The sequence below is a fragment of the Oncorhynchus nerka genome, linkage group LG20 (assembly GCF_034236695.1).
Source record: "Oncorhynchus nerka isolate Pitt River linkage group LG20, Oner_Uvic_2.0, whole genome shotgun sequence".
NCBI lineage: Eukaryota > Metazoa > Chordata > Actinopteri > Salmoniformes > Salmonidae > Oncorhynchus > Oncorhynchus nerka.
Window position 1 is genome coordinate 24,744,445 of NC_088415.1, and position 26,363 is coordinate 24,770,807.

The 26,363-nt window shown below is 44.3% G+C and overlaps 1 protein-coding gene across 1 annotated transcript in view; it reads right to left on the reverse strand.

The window, feature by feature from the left end:
• The window catches only part of LOC115102119 (cadherin-4-like), a 555,321-nt gene that overhangs the window by 494,389 nt on the left and 34,569 nt on the right, over positions 1 to 26,363 (reverse strand). The window lies entirely within an intron of this gene.

A 26,363-nucleotide genomic window follows, 5' to 3' on the forward strand; every position in this document is an offset into this window, starting at 1 on the left:
ATCAGATAGCTCAGATCACCGCATCTGCAGTTTCCTTTGACTGTAAAAAGAAGCCTTGAACCTCATGTGTGTTTCAAAAAATGTAAAACTATGACTAGAGAGAGACTCAACGAATACAGCAAAGAGCTGGTGTTTTTATGAGTAAGTTCATGTTGAAGTATTTATTCAGCACTGTTAACACTTTGTTCAACACTTTTATAAACCATAATAACAACATTGTGTGTTTCGATAAGCTTGGATTGTTATTGTTTGAGGCTTATGTTTTTTTTTTATATCAAGGAATATTGAACTTTCTCTGGTCATTGGAGTAACACCAGAAGTTTTGCAGTGCGACTTAAGTTTCGCCATCAGATGGAAGACAGTGTCCCTTTACTCTGCAGAGGGAGGGAGAAAGGAGGGATGGTGAGCCGGGTGAGAGGCAGCCTCACCACTGCTCCCTCCTTCCCCTCAGACTGACCATCAGATGGAAGACAGTGTCCCTTTACTCTGCCGAGGGAGGGAGAAAGGAGGGATGGTGAGCCGGGTGAGAGGCAGCCTCACCACTGCTTCCTCCTTCCCCTCAGACTGACCATCAGATGGAAGACAGTGTCCCTTTACTCTGCAGAGGGAGGGAGAAAGGAGGGATGGTGAGCCGGGTGAGAGGCAGCCTCACCACTGCTCCCTCCTTCCCCTCAGACTGACCATCAGATGGAAGACAGTGTCCCTTTACTCTGCAGAGGGAGGGAGAAAGGAGGGATGGTGAGCCGGGTGAGAGGCAGCCTCACCACTGCTCCCTCCTTCCCCTCAGACTGACCATCAGATGGAAGACAGTGTCCCTTTACTCTGCAGAGGGAGGGAGAAAGGAGGGATGGTGAGCCGGGTGAGAGGCAGCCTCACCACTGCTCCCTCCTTCCCCTCAGACTGACCATCAGATGGAAGACAGTGTCCCTTTACTCTGCAGAGGGAGGGAGAAAGGAGGGATGGTGAGCCGGGTGAGAGGCAGCCTCACCACTGCTTCCTCCCTCCCCTCAGACTGACCATCAGATCTAGGCCATCAGTCCAGTAAAAGAAAAAGCTAATTATTATGCTCACTCATGTGCCTCACAGGTAATAGACAAATGATCTATTACTGCCTAGAAGGCCAGCATCCCAGAGTTTTTTCTTTGCATTTCTGCCATCCCGGAGTCACCTCTTCACTGTTGATGTTGAGACTGGTGTTTTGCAGTTACTATTTAATGAAGCTGCCAGTTGAGGGCTTGGAGGCGTCTGTTTCTCAAACTAGACACTCTAATGTACTTGTCCTCTTGCTCAGTTGTGCACCGGGGCCTCCCAGTCCTCTTTCTATTCTGGTTAAAGCCAGTTTACGCTGTTCTATGAAGGGAGTAATACACCGCGTTGTACCAGATCTTCAGTTTCTTGGCAATTTCTTGCATGGAATAGCCTTAATTTCTCAGAACAAGAATAGACTGACGAGTTTCAGAAGAAAGTCCTTTGTTTCTAGCCATTTTGAACCTGTAATCTAACCCACAAATGCTGATGCTCCAGATACTCAATTGGTCTAAAGAAGGACAGTTGTATTGCTTATTTAAACAGAATAACAGTTTTCAGCTGTGCTAATGTCGGGTTCACCTTGGGGTTATGATAGGGGCTGTACTAAATGTTTTATATATTAAAATAATTGATTATGCTTATGTTGTATTCATAGAAGGGGAGGGGTTATAAGACCCCTCCCTCCTTACATTTATTGGGTCCTATATTACAGATTAACAATATATATACATATTAATTATCATTTTTAATATTGTTCCACAGTCTTTTCTAGTCTCTGCCTCTTATAAAGAAACGGTCTGAGAGATGTGTGACTGTGAGACAGAACTCTGCAGGGGAGTGAGTGTAAGAGATAAGAGACTAGTCAGAAATTCCACTATATATCAACTTGGGGAGTGGACATTTACTGCCGAGCCTTTAGATAACACTGAAACTCTTGTTTGTATAGTTGTGTAGGCATGGGTTTGGTCTCATGGGTAGAAGGTAATGATGTAGGCAGTGACATCACTAAGATATATGACTGCAGGCATTATAAGACAACTCGGACCCTTTTCTATTTTGCAGAACTTACTCTGAAACATGCGTGCTATGTTCCGGTTGTCAGAACAAACCCCAACACTAACATAATTGCAAAAAGGTTCTCTAATGATTAATTAGCCTTTTAAAATGCTAAACATGGATTAGCTAACACAACGTGCCATTGGAACACAGGAGAGATGGTTGCTGATAATGGGCCTCTGTACTCCTATGTAGATATTCCTGTAACAGTATTCGTCGTTGGAAGAAGAGGAATCATCAGACCAAAATGCAGCGTGGTAAGTGTTCATGCTTGTTTTATTACAACTGAACACTACAACAAAAATAAACAAGAGAATACCCGAAACAGTCCTGTAAGGTGAAAACACTAAACAGAAAGTAACTACCCACAAAAACCCTGTGGGAAAAAGTGACCTAAGTATGGTTCCCAATCAAAGACAACGATAGACAGCTGTCCATGATTGAGAACCATACCCGGCCAAAACAAAGAAATACAAAAACAAAGAAAAAGGAACAGAATGTCCCCCCCAAATCACACCCTGACCAAACCAAAAGAGACCAAAAGAGGGCGTGACAATTCCATAAAAATCTGTCGTTTCCAGCCACAGCCATTTACAACATTAACCATGTCTACACTGTATTTCTGATACATTTTGTTATTTTAATGGACAAAAAAAAAAGATTTTCTGTCAAAAACAAGGACATTTCTTAGTGACCCCAAACGTTTGAACGGTAGTGTATACTGTGATAATTCTTTAATAATCTAACCGAAACCGAACCGACCTCAAAAAGTACTAATCGCTCAGCACTAGGAGCTATTGCTTCTACAGCCGAGTTCTATACACCCTGAGGGTGATCAAATGGATTTATAATCATTTGAATGTCACACCTCCAAATGAGCAACAATGGGGCGCTACGAGGCGATCTGTCAAAAAAACACAATTATTCCAGTTCAGGAGGTAGGGGGTGCACGTGCAGGCCTATGTGCCTGTGCGCACATAGTAATGACATGCGTTCAGGTAGTGGAGGTCCATTGTTATAATGTAAAGAGCGTATTTTTTGTGTGTTGCACTCAACAATGTCCAACAGCCATGCGGCTGGATAATGGATTGAGGTCAGACAATGAAAACACAGAGGGGAAATAAACATTGAGAGATAGAATCAGCTTTTGGGAAAAAAATATTCCCTCTTACACTCTCTGCGTGAGATTTGGTCTCCCATGGCCTACAATAAGTCCATGTTACAGATTTATATGGTGCTGGAAGGGGATCATAATCCACTTGTCCTGAGGGGATAAGGTTAAGTACCAGGATTGGTCAGTCACACACCTATATACAGTAAACTACCTCTATAACCCTGCCCTCTATTGGATCCCTGGATCTAGGGACAAGCAGAGGGAGAGAAAGAACCTGGCTGTGACAGCCGTCCATCCGGGATAGATAGAGTAAGTTGGGGCTGGGGATCCTAAATGCACTCTTGTCCTGGTGCTGGTCCGTATTAAATACACATTGTTTAGATCAGGACAGACAGATTACACACAGACGCAATCCCCAGCTGACATCCACATAACATACACACATACTGCAGTGTCACGCCCTGACCTTAGAGATCCCTGTTTATTCTCTATATTTTGGTTAGGTTAGGGTGTGACTAAGTTGGGTACTCTAGTTTTTGTATATCTATGTTTTTTTTGTTTTTTTGGCCTAGTATGGTTCCCAATCAAAGGCAGCTGTCTATTGTTGACTCTGATTGGGGATCATACTTAGGCAGCCCTTTTTCCCATCTTCAGTTGTGGGATCTTGTCTTTGTTTGGTTGCATGTATTTTTGCACGGCGAAGCTTTTCGTTCGTTGTTTTGTTGCATGTCAGTGAGACTAACCTGGATAAAGTAATGTTGAAAATAATAATTGTATTGTTTGTTTGAGTCATCAGCTTGCCACTTTTCCCTTTTACTTCTAATGATACATTAGCACAGTCCAGCTAGCACATAATATTCTGAGAACCATATGTTGGTTAGGGCTTAGAGCGTGGTTATCCTATGGTTATTTTTCATGCAACCTTCCGACAACATTCTGGGAATGGTGCAGGATAATTGCTTAGCTTTGGAACCTTCTCAGCACATTTAAGGAACTTGACAAAATCATTTCATTTCAATCATTTCATTACCTTAACAGAGCGTTTCCTAAAAGTTCTAACATGGTTACATTTAATAAAAATGTTGGTAATGTTCTCAAATAGTTCAAGATGTTAAGAAACAACGTTCTTCTGTGGGAATTTCATTACTTCAGCATAACGTTTTGTGCAGGTTTCCTCAAGGTTTTTATTTATTTACTCAGAACATTAAGAAAACTTTCCATAAAAACCACAAGAAAACATTAGTAACGTTCAAAAAACATTCAAATGATATTTCAAATCTACATTCCGTTCTCAGCATCAACAAAACTATCTCCTTAAGTGTGTTCAGGTGCGTTGGATGAACACGCTAATTGGCCACACCTGATCCTAGTGAGTGCTTGTTTCCTTTGAAATTGGGTCTGTTTGAATAGACTAAAATCAACAGCTTTATATGAGTTACAAAAAAGCTCCATCCTGGTGGCGCAGTGGACTATTTCCATAGACAGAAAACAGAAGATCGTAGGTTTGAATCTCACTGACCCTGTGCTGTAATAAAATCACATGTGTTTGCATGATTCATGCCTAAGCAAATTAATTTCCGTGTGTCTTATCTGTGCTTGGAGTTCCAAACAGTTATCCTAAGCTAGAAGTGTTATTAAAAATCTTATTGAAACATGTTCTCAGAACGTTATTTCATTACATTCGAACCTATCATTTCCATTCACAGAACCTTAATAAGACCTCACAAACTTTCAGGGAACCATAGTAAATGTGACTGAACAGCTTGAGTCGGTCTTATTTCAAGATTTGAAATAGTTTTTATTTTTACATTGGATAAAAGTAGAGATTCAGAGCTAGAAAATTGTATATCATACACTACAGTTGAGGAACATTGGGAAAGTAATTCTGCTTTGAAAGTTGAACTTGTAACCTCACTTTTGAGAAAATGGCCTTTAATGTTTTGGTACAACTATTGGAGAGCACTTCTTTGTCTACACGCATTCAGCATAGTTCACAGCCTATTAAGTTATAGCCCCACCTATCTCTTTAAGGGTTGATCCGAGCATTCTGTCCTAACAACAGCAGTTAAGCATCCAAGCTAACTAGCTAACATTGGCTAGCTTGTGAGCTACTTCCAAACAGAAATGAGAGAACCACTCACTCTGACCATTTTACTTACCCTAGCAGAGCTGGTTAGGCTGTTTTTATGTTATCCAGAGCTTTGGTGACAGCAACTGTGCTGCTGGCAACAATTTACGCTTTTTTTGCCAACGTTTATTCCAATCAAATCAAATCAAATGTTATTTGTCACATACACATGGTTAGCAGATGTTAATGCGAGTGTAGCGAAATGCTTGTGCTTCTAGTTCCGACAATGCAGTGATAACCAACAAGTAATCTAACTAACAATTCCAAAACTACTGTCTTATACACAGTGTAAGGGGATAAAGAATATGTACATAAGGATATATGAATGAGTGATGGTACAGAGCAGCATACAGCAGATGGTATCGAGTACAGTATATACATATGAGATGAGTATGTAGACAAAGTAAACAAAGTGGCATAGTTAAAGTGGCTAGTGATACATGTATTACATAAGGATGCAGTCGATGATGTAGAGTACAGTATATACATATGCATATGAGATGAATAATGTAGGGTAAGTAACATTATATAAGGTAGCATTGTTTAAAGTGGCTAGTGATATATTTACATCATTTCCCATCAATTCCCATTATTAAAGTGGCTGGAGTTGCGTCAGTGTCAATGACAGTGTGTTGGCAGCAGCCACTCAATGTTAGTGGTGGCTGTTTAACAGTCTGATGGCCTTGAGATAGAAGCTGTTTTTCAGTCTCTCGGTCCCAGCTTTGATGCACCTGTACTGACCTCGCCTTCTGGATGATAGCGGGGTGAACAGGCAGTGGTTCGGTGGTTGATGTCCTTGATGATCTTTATGGCCTTCCTGTAACATCGGGTGGTGTAGGTGTCCTGGAGGGCAGGTAGTTTGCCCCGGTGATGCGTTGTGCAGACCTCACTACCCTCTGGAGAGCCTTACGGTTGAGGGCGGAGCAGTTGCCGTACCAGGCGGTGATACAGCCCGCCAGGATGCTCTCGATTGTGCATCTGTAGAAGTTTGTGAGTGCTTTAGGTGACAAGCCGAATTTCTTCAGCCTCCTGAGGTTGAAGAGGCGCTGCTGCGCCTTCTTCACGACGCTGTCAGTGTGAGTGGACCAATTCAGTTTGTCTGTGATGTGTATGCCGAGGAACTTAAAACTTGCTACCCTCTCCACTACTGTTCCATCGATGTGGATAGGGGGTGTTCCTCTGCTGTTTCCTGAAGTCCACAATCATCTCCTTAGTTTTGTTGACGTTGAGTGTGAGGTTATTTTCCTGACACCACACTCCGAGGGCCCTCACCTCCTCCCTGTAGGCCGTCTCGTCGTTGTTGGTAATCAGGCCTACCACTGTTGTGTCGTCCGTAAACTTGATGATTGAGTTGGAGGCGTGCGTGGCCACGCAGTCGTGGGTGAACAGGGAGTACAGGAGAGGGCTCAGAACGCACCCTTGTGGGGCCCCCGTGTTGAGGATCAGCGGGGAGGAGATGTTGCCTACCCTCACCACCTGGGGGCGGCCCGTCAGGAAGTCCAGTACCCAGTTGCACAGGGCGGGGTCGAGACGCAGGGTCTCGAGCTTGATGACGAGCTTGGAGGGTACTATGGTGTTGAATGCCGAGCTGTAGTCGATGAACAGCATTCTCACATAGGTATTCCTCTTGTCCAGGTGGGTTAGGGCAGTGTGCAGTGTGGTTGAGATTGCATCGTCTGTGGACCTATTTGGGCGGTAAGCAAATTGGAGTGGGTCTAGGGTGTCAGGTAGGGTGGAGGTGATATGGTCCTTGACTAGTCTCTTCATGCACTTCATGATGACGGAAGTGAGTGCTACGGGGCGGTAGTCGTTTAGCTCAGTTACCTTAGCTTTCTTGGGAACAGGAACAATGGTGGCCCTCTTGAAGCATGTGGGAACAGCAGACTGGTATAGGGATTGATTGAATATGTCCGTAAACACACCGGCCAGCTGGTCTGCGCATGCTCTGAGGGCGCGGCTGGGGATGCCGTCTGGGCCTGCAGCCTTGCGAGGGTTAACACGTTTAAATGTTTTACTCACCTCGGCTGCAGTGAAGGAGAGACCGCATGTTTTCGTTGCAGGCCGTGTCAGTGGCACTGTATTGTCCTCAAAGCGGGCAAAAAAAGTTATTTAGTCTGCCTGGGAGCAAGACATCCTGGTCCGTGACTGGGCTGGGTTTCTTCTTGTCGTCCGTGATTGACTGTAGACCCTGCCACATGCCTCTTGTGTCTGAGCCATTGAATTGAGATTCTACTTTGTCTCTGTACTGACGCTTAGCTTGTTTAATAGCCTTGCGGAGGGAATAGCTGCACTGTTTGTATTCGGTCATGTTGCCAGACACCTTGCCCTGATTAAAAGCAGTGGTTTGCGCTTTCAGTTTCACGCGAATGCTGCCATCAATCCACGGTTTCTGGTTAGGGAATGTTTTTATCGTTGCTATGGGAACGACATCTTCAACGCACGTTCTAATGAACTCGCACACCGAATCAGCGTATTCGTCAATATTTTTATCTGACGCAATACGAAACATGTCCCAGTCCACGTGATGGAAGCAGTCTTGGAGTGTGGAGTCAGCTTGGTCTGACCAGCGTTGGACAGACCTCAGCGTGGGAGCCTCTTGTTTAAGTTTCTGCCTGTAGGCAGGGATCAACAAAATGGAGTCGTGGTCAGCTTTTCCGAAAGGGGGGCGGGGCAGGGCCTTATATGCGTCGCGGAATTTAGAGTAACAATGATCCAAGGTTTTACCACCCCTGGTTGCGCAACCGATATGCTGATAAAATTTAGGGAGTCTTGTTTTCAGATTAGCTTTGTTAAAATCCCCAGCTACAATGAATGCAGCCTCCGGATAAATGGTTTCCAGTTTGCAAAGAGTTAAATAAAGTTCGTTCAGAGCCATCGATGTGTCTGCTTGGGGGGGGGGGATATATACGGCTGTGATTATAATCGAAGATAATTCTCTTGGAAGATAATGCGGCCTACATTTGATTGTGAGGAATTCTAAATCAGGTGAACAGAAGGATTTGAGTTCCTGTATGTTTCCTTCATCACACCATGTCTCGTTAGTCATGAGGCATACGCCCCGCCACTCTTCTTACCAGAAAGATGTTTGTTTCTGTCGGCGCGATGCGTGGAGAAACCCGTTGGCTGCACCGCATCGGATAGCGTCTTCCCAGTAAGCCATGTTTCCGTGAAGCAGAGAACGTTGCAGTCTCTGATGTCCCTCTGGAATGCTACCCTTGCTCGGATTTCATCAACCTTGTTGTCAAGAGACTGGACATTGGCAAGAAGAATGCTGGGGAGTGGTGCGCGATGTGCCCTTGTCTGGAGTCTGACCAGAAGACCGCTACGTTTCCCTCTTTTTCGGAGTCGTTTTCTTGGGTCGCTGCATGCGATCCATTCCGTTGTCCTGTTTGTAAGGCAGAACACAGGATCCGCGTCGCGGAAAACATATTCTTGGTCGTACTGATGGTGAGTTGACCCTGATCTTATATTCAGTAGTTCTTCTCGACTGTATGTAATGAAACCTAAGATGACCTGGGGTACTAATGTAAGAAATAACACGTAAAAAACAAAAAACTGCATAGTTTCCTAGGAACGCGAAGCGAGGCAGCCATCTCTGTCGGCGCCGGAAGCGGCGCCGACTGATAGCGGCCATATTCAACAGGTGTTAATCATTTGTAAATTAGTCAGTTTATTCTGCGAATTTACCAGCTACGTCTATCAACAGCTTTCACAGTGACATCATGAACATTCTATTGAAATTGATACTTGCATAGTGGAGTCTTTTGTTAAGATATGTAGCTAGCTAAACAATGAACCATTATCCCAACTCATGACGTTACTACCCTGCATAAATCTGCAGGTTGCTAACCAACCAGGTTCAGTGTTAGCGAGCTAACATTAGGCTATAACTAGCAAAGCAAATGGCTCTGAAATACGAATAATATTATTACACAGATCATACCTGTAACGTTGGCTAGCGAGCCAGCCAGCTAACGTTACTTGCTACTTAACAGTACTCTTTAACTGTAAATAAATTACTTTCTGACTAAATTAGAAACGAGTAATATCTGAAAGTGTAGCTAGCTAGACTATCTTACCCTTATACTTCTCCCTCTCTCACACAGATGCCATGGTTGCCCTTAGTATGAAGATGTAATCTGGAGATTTTTCTCCATCTCCTTAGCTATCATACTCTAATTCCACTGATTTCAAAACTCGGTCCTCCAGAAAGTGGAGAGGAACACTTATGAAGTTCTACTACGCAATATATTTATATATAAAGCCACGTTAGACAGGATTACCTACACATACTGACCACCTCAAATAGACAGAAGCGTGCTACATGGCAGACCAATCCGAACTAATCTCTCAGCATGTCCAGCCCACTCATTATCTCAGCCAATCATGGCTAGCGGGAAGATTACTGTCTTTTTCTGTGTCTAAACCAACTAACTAACAATTTCCTTAGTATTTACTGATGGCATACAATTTTGTTATTAAGGCACATGTTCCAGAATACATTTCTGCCAAAAAAAACGCAGTATGATAATAAAAGAAAACGTTCAAATGGCTCTCATGTGAAGAACGACATTTGCCTAGTTTCCTGAAACGAGTCACAAATGTTCTCAGAACCTACCTGCAACCTAAAAAAATGTACGTACCCAGAACAGGTGAAATTTACACTTCCGTTCTCAGAACGTTTAGAAACGTTCCGTTTTAACGGTCAGGAAACGTATGGCTTAATTCCCGGAACCAATGGGAAACCAAAACTTACGTCCCCACAACTTCCAAGGAACCAAATATGCTAGCTGGCTGGGCTGTCTAGCAGTGATGCAGTGCCACTGTGTTCTGTTTATGTGCTCTCCTATCTGGGACGCTGTATGGCTTAGTATCGTAGCTCATCACAGCTCAGCCTAACGGGATCATAGATGCAGTGATATGATGGGAACAGATGGTTCTGTATCACACACATCCACTGTGGTGTCCCAAACAGGTCCAAAATAAACCCTAGAACAGGCCTAAACATCAAATGAGTCAGCCACCGAGGCATAGACTCAAATGCAGACATGAATTTTCTCTAAGTTTAGATCTTTGTTTCGATGCAGATGTATGTTATGTAATGCATACTTGCAAGTCTGTTTCCATCACTTTTCCATCACACACACTGATACACAGATACAAAGACACAGATATGCACACACATGCACACACGCATACACACATCCCACTGAGAAAAATATAAGTCTAACACTATCTAGCGCTGTTTGTACCCATCTCCTCTGTTAGGACAGGCCACTGGGGAGATTTTAAAACAGCATACTACTGCTGACATAAATGCATGATTAAAAATTGTTCTGAGATCAGCGATGACATCCTGGGAGTGTTTTCCTTAACAACCTAATAGGCCATGATTCCATAAGCTGAGGGGTTGCACTGGCTCAGAGTGGGGTCGTCCCAGGCAGCATCCCAAATGACACCCTATTCCCTATTTAGTGCACTACTTTTGACCATGTAGGGCCCATAGGGCCACAAATGCTACAGACCAAAAGGTAAAAAGTAGTGCACTATGTAGGGAATAGGGTGCCATTTGGAACGTACAGTCAGTCTCCCCAGCAGAGTCTGACATGACATCTGCTACTGCAGCACTGATTATGACACCTGGTCAAACATAGACACGCTTGTTCTCTATCCATCATGAAGAAATCATTCCCATCATGCATCAGCAATATATTGTGTTATTCCTAAGGAGCCTCTTAAATGTCAACCCTGATTTGTTAATTATATTCTACTCTATCTACAGTATCCATCTCTTTCTCTCCATTTCTCCACTTTCCTTTCTCTTTATTTCTCTCTCTGTATCTGTCTCTCTGTCTCTCTCTATCTTTCCCCCTCCATCAGGAAGATCATTGGAGCCTGTGACAGAGGCTAAAGTTTACAGAGGAATTAACTGTTGTCATTAGTATGAAGCACCCTCATATCACACAGTAAAGAAGCCTCTCAATTTCACTGAGCAATCCCGCATTACACAGCACAGACAGACACGCTTTAACACTGAAATCAAATGAAAGTCAGAAAAAATACAAATATAAATACTGTATTTATAAAGGAATTAAGATTAAATAAATAGCTAGGCACTGGCCTGTTCCTCTATTAGCATAACATTTCAAAACACACCAGTGATAATCTTTTACTATGCTGAATATGAGCCCAGTAAACACACCACGGGGATCATGGTGGCATTTTAGCTGTGATGTGAAATGAGTCTTTAGAGTCCAATAGGCAGCAGCCCTCACCCTGGGAGACAGAGAATAGGTCAAGCTGAAGCATCTCAGAGGAGAACTGAGATCATTTCAACATCTTAACCCCAAAGGGCGTATTACTATCATCATTATGGATATTTAGCACAGCGTAGTCGTTGCATCTGTGGAATAGGACTGGTCTGAAAAAGCATTTTGCTTTACAACTCCAACGGGTAGAAATTGGAGTCCCTGGTTCCATTAAAAGGGAGAATCTATGTGATTTTCTTTAGCCGTCTTCCCACAGACATCTCACGGAGTGAGATAAGTAGAGATGAGTTGAGAGGCTCCTCAGCCCTGGCGGCCAGAGACCCAGACAGCCGCACGGAGCCAGCTAACGACATCCAGACATAAAGGGTGGGAAATAAGAGAAAAAGCACTCATTCTTTGAAAGCACTTCTGTTCCTAAGAGTCCACATCATCAGGCTTCAGACACAGAGCCAGAGAGCCAGAGAGATGGAGCTAGCATGGGCTAGCGCCAGAACCTGATCTGACCGGCCAAACAAAGCAACTAACGCAGGCCGACTCAGGCATCCTATTAGCCTTTGAGTGTAAATGTCAGCGTCTTTGCTGCCCTAGGCCAGAAGGCTATTCCCTCCCTTGCTCCCTAGAGACACACAATGTAAAAACATAAATGGAGATGGGGGAAATGAGTCAAATGCCAGCTGTGACTATTAAAAAAGGGAAAAAGGCATTTGTCCTTTTTTCTCTCCAAGCGGTTTCTCTCTGGCTGATACTGGAACTTACTCATTCCAGCAGAGATCACAAAAGGTGTTGATGTGAAAAGGGCCAATAGACGTTAATATGTTTTTCTCCAAAAGGTGAAGGAAATGTTTCTATCAGGGATAATAACCAGGATCAAAGGCTAGTAAAGTCCAGGTTGCTGCTTCACAGGAGCAACGGACAAAGATAGAAATACATTTCTAGAAAGTACAGTAGGTTTTTAAAAGTTTTGAGACATTTCGTTTGCAGCACTTATAAGTGGAGGGAGAGAGGTTGTGTGATCTAAAATATTTGACTGCAGCTTGAATCCCACAGTAAATACTTCTCTTTCGGCATTTGATTGTAAGGAATTCCTGTATGTTCTGATTGATTACACCTACGTGCTTCTACACCTGCATTGCTTGCTGTTTGGGGTTTTAGGCTGGGTTTCTGTACAGCACTTTGAGATATCAGCTGATGTACGAAGGGCTATATAAATACATTTGATTTGATTTGATCTTTGCTAGTGGACTCTAGTGGGTTTGAAGTGTTTGGTGCTTCATATACAGACCATTTAGGATGTGATACGATACAGAGATGCAGGAAGCTGGTCTGTGTTTGTGTTTGATAGCTGCACAAAGTGTGTTTGGTGAGTCATCTCTGGTATGTGTTCGGTAGATTTAGTCGTCTAGTGTGTGTGTGTATGCGCGTGTGTGTGTGTTTCAGTGAGAGTGTGTTAGATGAGGGTGTATTTGGTGAAAGTCTGTTAGGTAAGTTGTGTGTTTCTTGTAGATGTTGCAGCCTTGGGCCCTGCCCTGAGAATGTGTCCTGCGATTCCCCAATGCTCCGTGTAACATTTCTCAATAAAGGCCACAGGAAACATTAGCATCCCCACAAGGATATACCCCTCTCTCCTTCCATCACCAGAACATCCCTTCTCCCCCAAACATCATTCAGGTCAAACCCTCACTCCTCTACAGATATCTCTAGATCATTTTGGTGGCCAAAATGAATCATTTGTAAAATCCAAACTCAATAACAAAGAGAGGCCACAGTGCGTCTATTAGGGAAGATTGGACCTCCAACCTGGACATGGGATCATATCTCAGAGGACGACCCAAAACAACACGTTCGCCGCAGGAGAGGCTGACGGAGCAGCCTACTGAGCACACCATCCATTAGGCGAGCACACCATCCACCGCTTCCAAGCATATTACTCGCCAATGTCCAATCTCTAGACAACAAGGTGGATGAAATTAGGGATATGTTGTCAGAGTCGGTACAGCCACCCGGTTTCTTCATGCATCGCCCCGACAGAAACAAACATCTCTCTGGTAAGAAGAAGGGCGGGGGTGTATGCCTTATGATTAACAACTAATGGTGTAATCAATCAGAACATACAGGAATTCCTTACAATCAAATGCCGACAGCATTAGCTACCGAGAGTATTCTCTTCGATTATAGTCATAGCCGTGTATATCCCCCCCGAAGCAGATACCTCGGTGGCCCTGAAATAACTTCACTGGACTTATTGGAAACTGTAAACGATATAACCTGATGCTGCATTTATTGTAGCTGGGGGATTTTAACGAAGCTAATCTGAGAACAAGGCTTCCTACATTATATCGTCATATCAAGTGCGCGACACGAACTGGTATCATTCATTGCTACTCTAAATTCTGCGATGCATACAAAGCCCTCCCTTTGGCAAATCTGACCATGACTCAATTTTGTTGCTCCCAGCCTATAGATAGAAACTAAAACAGGAAACGCCCGTGCTCAAGTCTATCCAACGCTGGTCTGACCAATCGGATTCCACGCTTCAAGATTGCTTCGATCACGTGGACTGGGATATGTTCTGGGTAGCCTCAGACAACAAAATGGATGTTTTCATTTTCATACCCAAACCACGTTCATGCGACCGAAGTTGCCCCTCTTTTAAGTACGAGCTTTGTGTCTTCATGATCTGTGTCATGTTCACTCTCTTCCATGTCTGTTTGTGTTGCAAATTTCCTTCCACACGGCATGACACAAAGCGTCGTCCAATTGACGAAAAATAACACCGGAAAGGCCCCCCAAAGAAATGCCACCCCACACCATGACTGACCCACCGCCAAACCGGTCAGACTGGAGGATGTTGCAGGCAGCAGAACGTTCTCCACGGCGTCTCCAGACTCTGTCATGTCTGTCACATGTGTTCAGTGTGAACCTGCTTTCATCTGTGAAGAGCACAGGGCGCCAGTGGCGAATTTGCCAATCTTGGTGTTCTCTGGCAAAGGCCAAACGTCCTGCACGGCGTTGGGCTGTAAGCACAACCCCCACCTGTGGATGTCGGGCCCTCATAGCACCCTCATGGAGTCTGTTTCTGACCGTTTGAGCAGACACATGCACATTTGTGGCCTGCTGGAGGTCATTTTGCAGGGCTCTGGCAGTGGTCCTCCTGCTCCTCCTTGCACAAAGGCGGAGGTAGCGGTCCTGCTGCTGGGTTGTTGCCCTCCTACGGCCTCCTCCACGTCTCCTGATGTACTGGCCTGTCTCCTGGTAGCGCCTCCATGCTCTGGACACTACGCTGACAGACACAGCAAACCTTCTTGCCACAGCTCGCATTGATGTTCCATCCTGGATGAGCTGCACTACCTGAGCCACTTGTGTGGGTTGTAGACTCAGTCTCATGCTACCACTACAGTCAAAGCACCGCCAGCATACAAAAGTGACCAAAACATCCGCCAGGAAGCATAGGAACTGAGGAGTGGTCTGTGGACAATTTGATTTCACAGAAGTGTGATTGACTTGGAGTTACATTGTGTTGTTTAAGTGTTCCCTTTATTTTTTTGAGCAGTGTATATATTGTCATATCGCCCAGCTATTCCCACCGCAAGGCAATCAAACAAGGAAAGAGTCAGTATAGAGACAAAGTAGAGTCGCAATTCAACGGCTCAAACACGAGACGCATGTGGCAGGGTCTACAGTCAATCACAGATTACAAAAAGAAAACTAACCCCGTCGCGGACATCAACGTCTTGCTCCCAGACAAACTTAACTTCTTTGCTCGCATTGAGTACAATACAGTGCCACTGACATGGCCCGCTACCAAAGCCTGTGGGCTCTCTTTCACTGTGGGAAACGTGAGTAAAACATTTAAATGTGTTAACCCTCGCAAGGCTGCCAGCCCAGACAACATCCCTAGCCGTGTCCTCAGAGCATGCGAGAGACCAGCTGGCTGGTGTGTTTACGGACATATTCCGTAATAAATCCCTTCAAGATGGCCACCACTGTTCCTGTTCCCAAGAAAGCTAAGGTAACTGAACTAAATGACTATCGCCCAGTAGCACTCACTTCCGTCATCATGAAATGCTTTGAGAGACTAGTCAAGGATCATATCACCTCCACCCTACCTGATACCGTAGACCCACTCCAACTTGCTTACCGCCCCAATAGGTCCACAAACAACGCAATCACCATCACACTGCACACTGCACTATTCCATCTGGACAAGAGGAATACCTATGTAAGAATGTTGTTCATTGACTACAGCTCAGCATTCAACCCTGGGTCTCGACCCTGCCCTGTGCGATTGGGTACTGGACTTTCTGACGGGTCACACCCATGTGGTGAGGGTAGGAAACAAGATCTCCACCCCGATGATTCTCAACACTGGGGCCCCACAAGGGTGCATTCTCAGCCCTCTCCTGTGCTCCCTGTTCACCTATGACTGCATGGCCATGCACACCTCCAACTCAATCTTCAAGTTTGCAGACGACACTACAGTGGTAGGCTTGATTACCAACGACAGGGAGGAGGTCAGGGCCCTCGGAGTGTGGTGTCAAGAAAATAACCTCTCACTTAACGTCAACAAAACAAAGGAGATGATCGTGGACTTCAGGAAACAGCAGACGGAGCATCCCCCCATCCACATCGACGGGACAGTAGTGGAGAAGGTGGAAAGTTTTATGTTCCTTGGCGTACACATCACTGACAAACTGAAATGGTCCAACCACACAGAAAGCGTGGTGAAGAAGGCGCAACAGCACCTCTTCAACCTCAGGAGGCTGAAGAAATTTGGCTTGTCACCTAAAACACTCACAAACTTTTACAGAAGCACAATCGAGAGGATTATAAACACACAGAGAGACAGACAGAGAGAAATGACAGACAGACGTGTCATGACACAGCAACAGCTGAAGGGGTCTGGGAGAGGCCTGGAGGAATGTTACCACAGCATTAGGGAGGATATGGTCGCCACGGTGACTTAAACCTCCCCCTAGCTTAGTCAGCGCCAATTGGAAAGTGGGTGAAAAGAGTTCGGAGTGGATCTAGCTACAGTACCTCTACACATCTGCTCCAAATACCCCACCTAAAGAATCCCATCCCCATTCCAGATCCCACACAGCAATTAGCTAACCCAGGCCTCTGCTAGCTAAATCTAACCCAGACTCTCACTATGGTCCCTGTTCACCAAAGCACACGCCAGACAACTATACCCTCACCACCACTGAGGTCTGAGGTTATAGTGCTCATGTCACATGGGTTTCTGCAATGCTGTGTGAATGTTGCACGCTCAGGGGTTTGGGTTCAGCTGGCATCATCCCATGAATCTCCAGTGTGGTTTGAGCCTAACCAGAGTTAATGATAACATTTCCCCTCAGAAAAGGAAAGACAGACAATATTGTGTGAGGAGTAGCTACACATTGCCCAAGGAACGGTGTCTGCGTTTAGTGTGGGATGCCATTTCAGTTGATAACAGCCGAAACAGAGCCAACACCGTGCTTGAGTTGGATTTTTTTTTTACAGACATTGGAAATATGTTAGCTGCTTGTGCCATTATCAATCCACTTAGAGTCAACTCAGAGATATTATCGGTTTGAAATGACAGACATGTCATGCTGTAACTAACTATAAGTGTAATGTTATAAATTAAATGCAGAAAATGTTACAACAAGTTACAACGACATTCCAATTACCTGTGGTAGATCTGAAAAGCTTGTGGAAAAGACAATGCGCACACACACACATATACACACACACTGGGAACATACAAACAAGCACTGATAAAAAATGCAAAGGCTCGTTCAGCAGTGGTTGCAGTGTCGCAGGGGAATTGACACAATAGTTGACTTCCATGTAGTGAGAGAAAATGAGTTCAGGTTCACTGACTTCTACAGAGGCAGTGAAGCACTGTAATTACCATGACTGAGACAGGAGGGTAGGAGAACACACACACACACTCACACAATGACACACACACACACACACACATACACAATGACACACACACACACAATGACACACACACACACAATGATACACACTCACACAAAATAACACATTCAATGACACACAATGACACACACACAAGACACACACACACACGACACACATAAGATAACACACAATGACACACACACACACACACGCAATGATACACACACGCAATGATACACACACACACACACAATGACACAAACACACAAACACACATAGGATGACACACACAACGACACACATAGGATGACACACAAACACAATGAAACACACACAACGACACACATACACAACGACGACACTCACACAATGACACTCACTCACACACGACACACACACACACACACACCATGACACACACACAAAATGACACACACACACCATGACACACACAACGACACACACACACACACACACACAATGACACACACACACACAATGACACACACACACAATGACACACACACACACACACACAATGACACACACACACACACACACACACAATGACACACACACAATGACACACACACAATGACACACACACAATGACACACACACAATGACACACACACACACAAAATGATACACACAATGACACACACACACACACACACAAAATGATACACACACAGTCCTGAAATCCTTCCAGAGTGAGGTATATTCTTTGTTACCACAGAAAACAGCAGGGAGACAGAGAAAGAGGGCGAGAACGAGAAAGTGAGAGTCTATTGTTTTGCAGTACATGAAAGTATAGTGGTGGTGGCAAGTGGGAGAGATTGATTCAGGCCTACAGTATGAAGAGAGAGAAGTAGAGGGCAACAGCAGAGAAATAAAAACCAAAAGATATAGAGGACTAAAGATCCCCAAAACAATCTAATCTGTCCTTCTGCAGCATTGTTCCGTCAAAGCCAGATAAGTTAAGAAGCACTGCAGTGAGTAAAGAGAGGAGAAAAAAGAGAAAGTCTCCACTTGAGAAGGAGGGAGGAGAGGTGGAGAGCAGAGGGGATGGGGTGATAGTGAAAGGTTGTGGAAGAGAGAGATGCATCATGGGGTCTGTATGTGTGGTGCCCTGGTAGAGAGGAGCAGGCATCTGCTTTAAGTGCTTTTAACCCCTCTCTCCATCCAAAGAGAGGGGGGGGGGCAGAGATATAGGTGATGGAGTTGCTGAATGAGTGGAAACTTATATAGTTCCCCTTGGTCCATTTGATAATGACATGAAAAGGATATGCTCATAATTGAAACATTTAATCAGATAGCAATAATATAATATATTCAACCTCTGTCTTCCTATGAAGGTCATCCGCCTACGGCTGCTATAATTCATGAAGAACAATCTAAGTGACTAACAAACCAGGTTTCCAACCTTTATACGCGAGTAAAGTGGATTAAAAAAATGTCTTGACAGGACATTTTTCTGTAAACTTTCCAATTGTCGACAGAACAAATTACGCTTGACAAGATGGGATCTTTTTTGTGTCAGTAAAATTAATAATGTGAGAAATCACGCGAGTCACGCGAAAATGTGTTGTGTGGCCCACCCACTACGACTCGGGGAAGCATACAGTTTATTGGGCTACAGATGAAATAAGTTATGATGAACTTCACAGGGTGGAGATGAGGTTAATGCTCCTATTCTGGTGTCATCAAATCACCTGTGCCACTTACAGCAGGTGTACATCTTGCTTACAAGCCCTGAACCAACAACGCTTTAAAAAAGTTAAAAATACATTTTAAAAAATCAGTTTTAAGTCAAAAATAGATAAGTACAACATAGAAAATAGAAAATAAAAGTAACAAATACTTAAACAGCAGCAGTAAAATAACAAGCAAGGCTATATACAGGGGGTACTGATACATAGTCAATGTGGAGGCTATATACAGGGGGTACTGATACATAGTCAATGTGGAGGCTATATACAGGGGGTACCGGTACAGAGTCAATGTGGAGGCTATATACAGGGGGTACTGATACATAGTCAATGTGGAGGCTATATACAGGGGGTACCGGTACAGAGTCAATGTGGAGGCTATATACAGGGGGTACCGGTACAGAGTCAATGTGGAGGCTATATACAGGGGGTACTGATACATAGTCAATGTGGAGGCTATATACAGGGGGTACCGGTACAGAGTCAATGTGGAGACTATATACAGGGGGTACCGGTACAGAGTCAATGTGGAGGCTATATACAGGGGGTACTGATACATAGTCAATGTGGAGGCTATATACAGGGGGTACTGATACATAGTCAATGTGGAGGCTATATACAGGGGGTACTGATACATAGTCAATGTGGAGGATATATACAGGGGGTACTGATACATAGTCAATGTGGAGGATATATACAGGGGGTACTGATACATAGTCAATGTGGAGGCTATATACAGGGGGTACTGATACATAGTCAATGTGGAGGCTATATACAGGGGGTACTGATACATAGTCAATGTGGAGGATATATACAGGGGTACTGATACATAGTCAATGTGGAGGCTATATACAGGGGGGCACCGGTACAGAGTCAATGTGGAGGCTATATACAGGGGGTACTGATACATAGTCAATGTGGAGGCTATATACAGGGGGTACCGGTACAGAGTCAATGTGGAGGCTATATACAGGGGGTACCGGTACAGAGTCAATGTGGAGGCTATATACAGGGGTACTGATACATAGTCAATGTGGAGGCTATATACAGGGGTACCGGTACAGAGTCAATGTGGAGACTATATACAGGGGGTACCGGTACAGAGTCAATGTGGAGGCTATATACAGGGGGTACTGATACATAGTCAATGTGGAGGCTATATACAGGGGGTACCGGTACAGAGTCAATGTGGAGACTATATACAGGGGGTACCGGTACAGAGTCAATGTGGAGACTATATACAGGGGGTACCGGAACAGAGTCAATGTGGAGGCTATATACAGGGGGTACCGGAACAGAGTCAATGTGGAGGATATATACAGGGGGTACCGGAACAGAGTCAATGTGGAGGCTATATACAGGGGGTACCGGTACAGAGTCAATGTGGAGGCTATATACAGGGGGTACCGGAACAGAGTCAATGTGGAGGCTATATACAGGGGGTACCGGAACAGAGTCAATGTGGAGGATATATACAGGGGGTACCGGAACAGAGTCAATGTGGAGGCTATATACAGGGGGTACCGGAACAGAGTCAATGTGGAGACTATATACAGGGGGTACCGAACAGAGTCAATGTGGAGGCTATATACAGGGGGTACCGGAACAGAGTCAATGTGGAGGCTATATACAGGGGGTACCGGAACAGAGTCAATGTGGAGGCTATATACAGGGGGTACCGGAACAGAGTCAATGTGGAGGCTATATACAGGGGGTACCGGAACAGAGTCAATGTGGAGGCTATATACAGGGGGTACCGGAACAGAGTCAATGTGGAGGCTATATACAGGGGGTACCGGTACAGAGTCAATGTGGAGGCTTTATACAGGGGTACCGGAACAGAGTCAATGTGGAGGCTATATACAGGGGTACCGGAACAGAGTCAATGTGGAGGCTATATACAGGGGGTACCGGAACAGAGTCAATGTGGAGGCTTTGTACAGGGGGTACCGGAACAGAGTCAATGTGGAGGCTATATACAGGGGTACCGGAACAGAGTCAATGTGGAGGCTATATACAGGGGGTACCGGAACAGAGTCAATGTGGAGGCTATATACAGGGGGTACCGGAACAGAGTCAATGTGGAGGCTTTATACAGGGGGTACCGGAACAGAGTCAATGTGGAGGCTATATACAGGGGGTACCGGAACAGAGTCAATGTGGAGGCTATATACAGGGGTACCGAACAGAGTCAATGTGGAGGCTATATACAGGGGGTACCGGAACAGAGTCAATGTGGAGGCTATATACAGGGGGTACCGGAACAGAGTCAATGTGGAGGCTATATACAGGGGGTACCGGAACAGAGTCAATGTGGAGGCTATATACAGGGGGTACCGGAACAGAGTCAATGTGGAGGCTATATACAGGGGTACCGGTACAGAGTCAATGTGGAGGCTTTATACAGGGGTACCGGAACAGAGTCAATGTGGAGGCTATATACAGGGGGTACCGGAACAGAGTCAATGTGGAGGCTATATACAGGGGGTACCGGAACAGAGTCAATGTGGAGGCTTTGTACAGGGGGTACCGGAACAGAGTCAATGTGGAGGCTTTGTACAGGGGGTACCGGAACAGAGTCAATGTGGAGGCTTTGTACAGGGGGTACCGGAACAGAGTCAATGTGGAGGCTATATACAGGGGGTACCGGAACAGAGTCAATGTGGAGGCTATATACAGGGGGTACCGGAACAGAGTCAATGTGGAGGCTATATACAGGGGGTACCGGTACAGAGTCAATGTGGAGGCTTTATACAGGGGGTACCGGAACAGAGTCAATGTGGAGGCTATATACAGGGGGTACCGGAACAGAGTCAATGTGGAGGCTATATACAGGGGGTACCGGTACAGAGTCAATGTGGAGGCTTTATACAGGGGGTACCGGAACAGAGTCAATGTGGAGGCTTTGTACAGGGGGTACCGGAACAGAGTCAATGTGGAGGCTTTGTACAGGGGGTACTGATACATAGTCAATGTGCCGGGGCACCGGTTAGTCGAGGTAATTGAAGTAATATAAACTCAGCAAAAAAACGCGAATCCGACCATCACCCCTGGTGAGACAAAACCGCGACTCGTCAGTGAAGAGCACTCTTTGCCAGTCCTGTCTGGTCCAGCGACGGTGGGTTTGTGCCCATGGGCGACGTTGTTGCAGGTGATATCTGGTGAGGACCTGCCTTACAAGAGGCCTACAAGCACTCAGTCCAGCTTCTCTCAGCCTATTGCGGACAGTCTGAGCACTGATGGAGGGATTGTGCGTTCCTGGTGTAACTTGGGAAGTTGTTGCCATTTCACAAGTGCATGTTCATTAATTGTTTATGGTTCATTGAACAAGGATGGGAAACAGTGTTTAAACCCTTTACAATGAAGATCTGTGAAGTTATTTGGATTTTTACAAATGATCTTTGAAAGACAGGGTCCTGAAAAAGGGACGTTTCTTTTTTTGCTGAGTTGATGTAGGTAGAGTTAAAGTGACTGCATAGACTATAAACAGAGAGTAGCAGCAGCGTAAAAGAAGGATCTGGGTAGCCATTTGATTAGCTGTTTAGGAGTCTTATGGATTGGGGGTAGAAGCGGTTAAGAAGTCTTTTGGACCTGGACTTGGCGCTCCGGTACCGTTTGCCGTGCGGTAGCAGAGAGAACAGTCTATGACTAGGGTGTCTGGAGTCTGACCATTTTTTAGGGGCTTCCTCTGACACTGCCTAATATAGAGGTCCTAGATGGCAGGAAGCTTGGCCCCAGTAAAGTGGTGATCCTAACTTTTACCAGGATTAAATGTCAGGAATTGTGAAAAACTGAGTTTAAATGTATTTGGCTAAGGTGTATGTAAACCTCAGACTTCAACTGTATATTATTCACAAAGTTTCAGGTTGTTGTAATACAGTTACCTCCCAGGCGCTCGGATCTAAATTAAAGTTCAATATTCAGTAAATGTTTCCCGAGCGGCCTGAGGGTATTATCTGATCCGTCCAATCTAACAGTGAGATCCCACTGCAAACAGCTGAGGAGGTACATCATTTGTCCATAGTTTGCTTTTAATTTCCTGAAAGCGGTGGTTTTCTCTCTTCAAACATCTCACTATAACTCAATATCATACAGGAGAGCCACAGGCCTGGAGCTTTCACTGCACTGTCCACACCATCTACCACTATCCTACAGAGTGAAGGTCCATACACGCACACGCACACACACACACACACACACACACTCTTTGTTAGACTGTAAAATAATAATATCCCACCCTGCTCACTCTAAAAAAGGAGAGTGGAAGAGAGCGGCCTGTCCTTCAACGGCGTATCATCTATCTCTATTTCTGTCCACTGGGTGCCCTGGTCCACTCAGCACTTCTTCTTCTGATAGGATCCCTGTGGAGCAGCAGCCCTGGACGGAGGAGGAGTGCTGATACCCCTGGCAGAGGGCGACTATGGTGTACATATGGTGTACATTGTAGGACACCCTTGGCCTCAAACCTCATTGACTTAAGGATAGATGAGGCTTTGAGGTGACCTAAAATATATGCCATATGCTGGACCTCACATCCCTATCCTGGCTGGTTGTCCTTTGGGTGGTGGAGAATTCTTGATACACACGTGAAACTGTTGAGAGTGAAAAGCCCAGCGGCGTTATAGTTGTTGACATAAACCGGTGTGCACCTACTACCATACTCTGTTCAAAGCACTTAAATATTTTGTCTTGCCCATTCACCCTCTGAATGGCACACATACACAATCCATGTCTCAATCCATGTCTCAATCCATGTATCCATGTCTCAATCCATGTCTCAATCCATGTCTCAATCCATGTCACAATCCATGTCACAATCCATGTCTCAATCCATGTCTCAATCCATGTATCCATGTCTCAATCCATGTCTCAATCCATGTCTCAATCCATGTCTCAAAAAGTATTATTTAACCAGTCTCCTCCCCTTCATCTACACTGATTGAAGTGGATTTAACAAGTGACATCAATATGGGATCATAGCTTTCACCTGGATTCACCTGGTCAGACTATGTCATGGAAAGAGCAGGTGTTCTTAATGTTTTGTACTCTCAGTATATATTATCTACTTTCACAAAACATACATTATATGCATGTGCTGCAGAGTATGAATGTCTATAAGCCTACAATCATCCAGAGTATGAATGTCTATAAGCCTACAATCATCCAGAGTATGAATGTCTATAAGCCTACAATCATCCAGAGTATGAATGTCTATAAGCCTACAATCATCCAGAGTATGTATGTCTATAAGCCTACAATCATCCAGAGTATGAATGTCTATAAACTTACAATCATCCAGAGTATGAATGTCTATAAGCCCACAATCATCCAGAGTATGAATGTCTATAAGCCTACAATCATCCAGAGTATGTATGTCTATAAGCCTACAATCATCCAGAGTATGAATGTCTATAAGCCTACAATCATCCAGAGTATGAATGTCTATAAGCCTACAATCATCCAGAGTATGAATGTCTATAAGCCTACAATCATCCAGAGTATGAATGTCTATAAGCCTACAATCATCCAGAGTATGAATGTCTATAAGCCTACAATCATCCAGAGTATGTATGTCTATAAACCTACAATCATCCAGAGTATGAATGTCTATAAGCCTACAATCATCCAGAGTATGAATGTCTATAAGCCTACAATCATCCAGAGTATGAATGTCTATAAGCCTACAATCATCCAGAGTATGTATGTCTATAAGCCTACAATCATCCAGAGTATGTATGTCTATAAGCCTACAATCATCCAGAGTATGTATGTCTATAAGCCTACAATCATCCAGAGTATGAATGTCTATAAGCCTACAATCATCCAGAGTATGTATGTCTATAAGCCTACAATCAGCCAGAGTATGTATGTCTATAAGCCTACAATCATCCAGAGTATGTATGTCTATAAGACTACAATCATCCAGAGTATGTATGTCTATAAGCCTACAATCATCCAGAGTATGAATGTCTATAAGCCTACAATCATCCAGAGTATGTATGTCTATAAGCCTACAATCATCCAGAGTATGAATGTCTATAAGCCTACAATCATCCAGAGTATGAATGTCTATAAGCCTACAATCATCCAGAGTATGAATGTCTATAAGCCTACAATCATCCAGAGTATGTATGTCTATAAGCCTACAATCATCCAGAGTATGAATGTCTATAAGCCTACAATCATCCAGAGTATGTATGTCTATAAGCCTACAATCATCCAGAGTATGAATGTCTATAAGCCTACAATCATCCAGAGTATGTATGTCTATAAGCCTACAATCATCCAGAGTATGAATGTCTATAAGCCTACAATCATCCAGAGTATGTATGTCTATAAGCCTACAATCATCCAGAGTATGTATGTCTATAAGCCTACAATCATCCAGAGTATGTATGTCTATAAGCCTACAATCATCCAGAGGACATATTCTCATAAACACCGGAAAAGGGAGAGAAAAGAGATGTCCTCTGTGAAGCTATAAAAAGCCTGTGTGACTGACACATAGTGTCATACGTGTTTCTTGTCATGTGGCTGGAGATGTTTGTCTTGTGTTCCCTAAATCCTTTTCATCATCCTCACTGCTGTTGGGGAACAACATAAGTTAATCATTTGGTGGGTGATGATTATATACTGACTGTACAAAACCTGCTCTTTCCATGACAGACTGACCAGGTGAATCCAGGTCAAAGTTATGATCCTTATTTTCAGGACATGACAATAAAAAAGGCAAACTTGACAACTGTGAAATGCTTTCGACACCTGGTCATGCCCCAACGAATTGAGGCTGTTCTGAGGGCAAAACAGGGTGCAATGCAATATTAGGAAGTTGTTTCTAATGTTTTGTTCCCTCAGTGTATTTGTTAAATTTCACACAAGCACAAGTGTGTATTAATACGCATGTGTGAATTGGAAATGGCCAGGTTCTGCCATTCAACGGCAAACCTGGAGCAATTAGGGTTAAGAGCCTTACTCAAGGCACATCGACAGACTTTTCCGACTCGTCAGTGCTCCCCTTCCCCTCCTGCCTTTATTCCATCCATCTATTTGATGTATTTTATTTGTTTTATCTCAGTGTCGTATCTATCTAGTTATCATAATTATCTTTACCTGATGAATCCAGGAGATGACCATAAAAACGT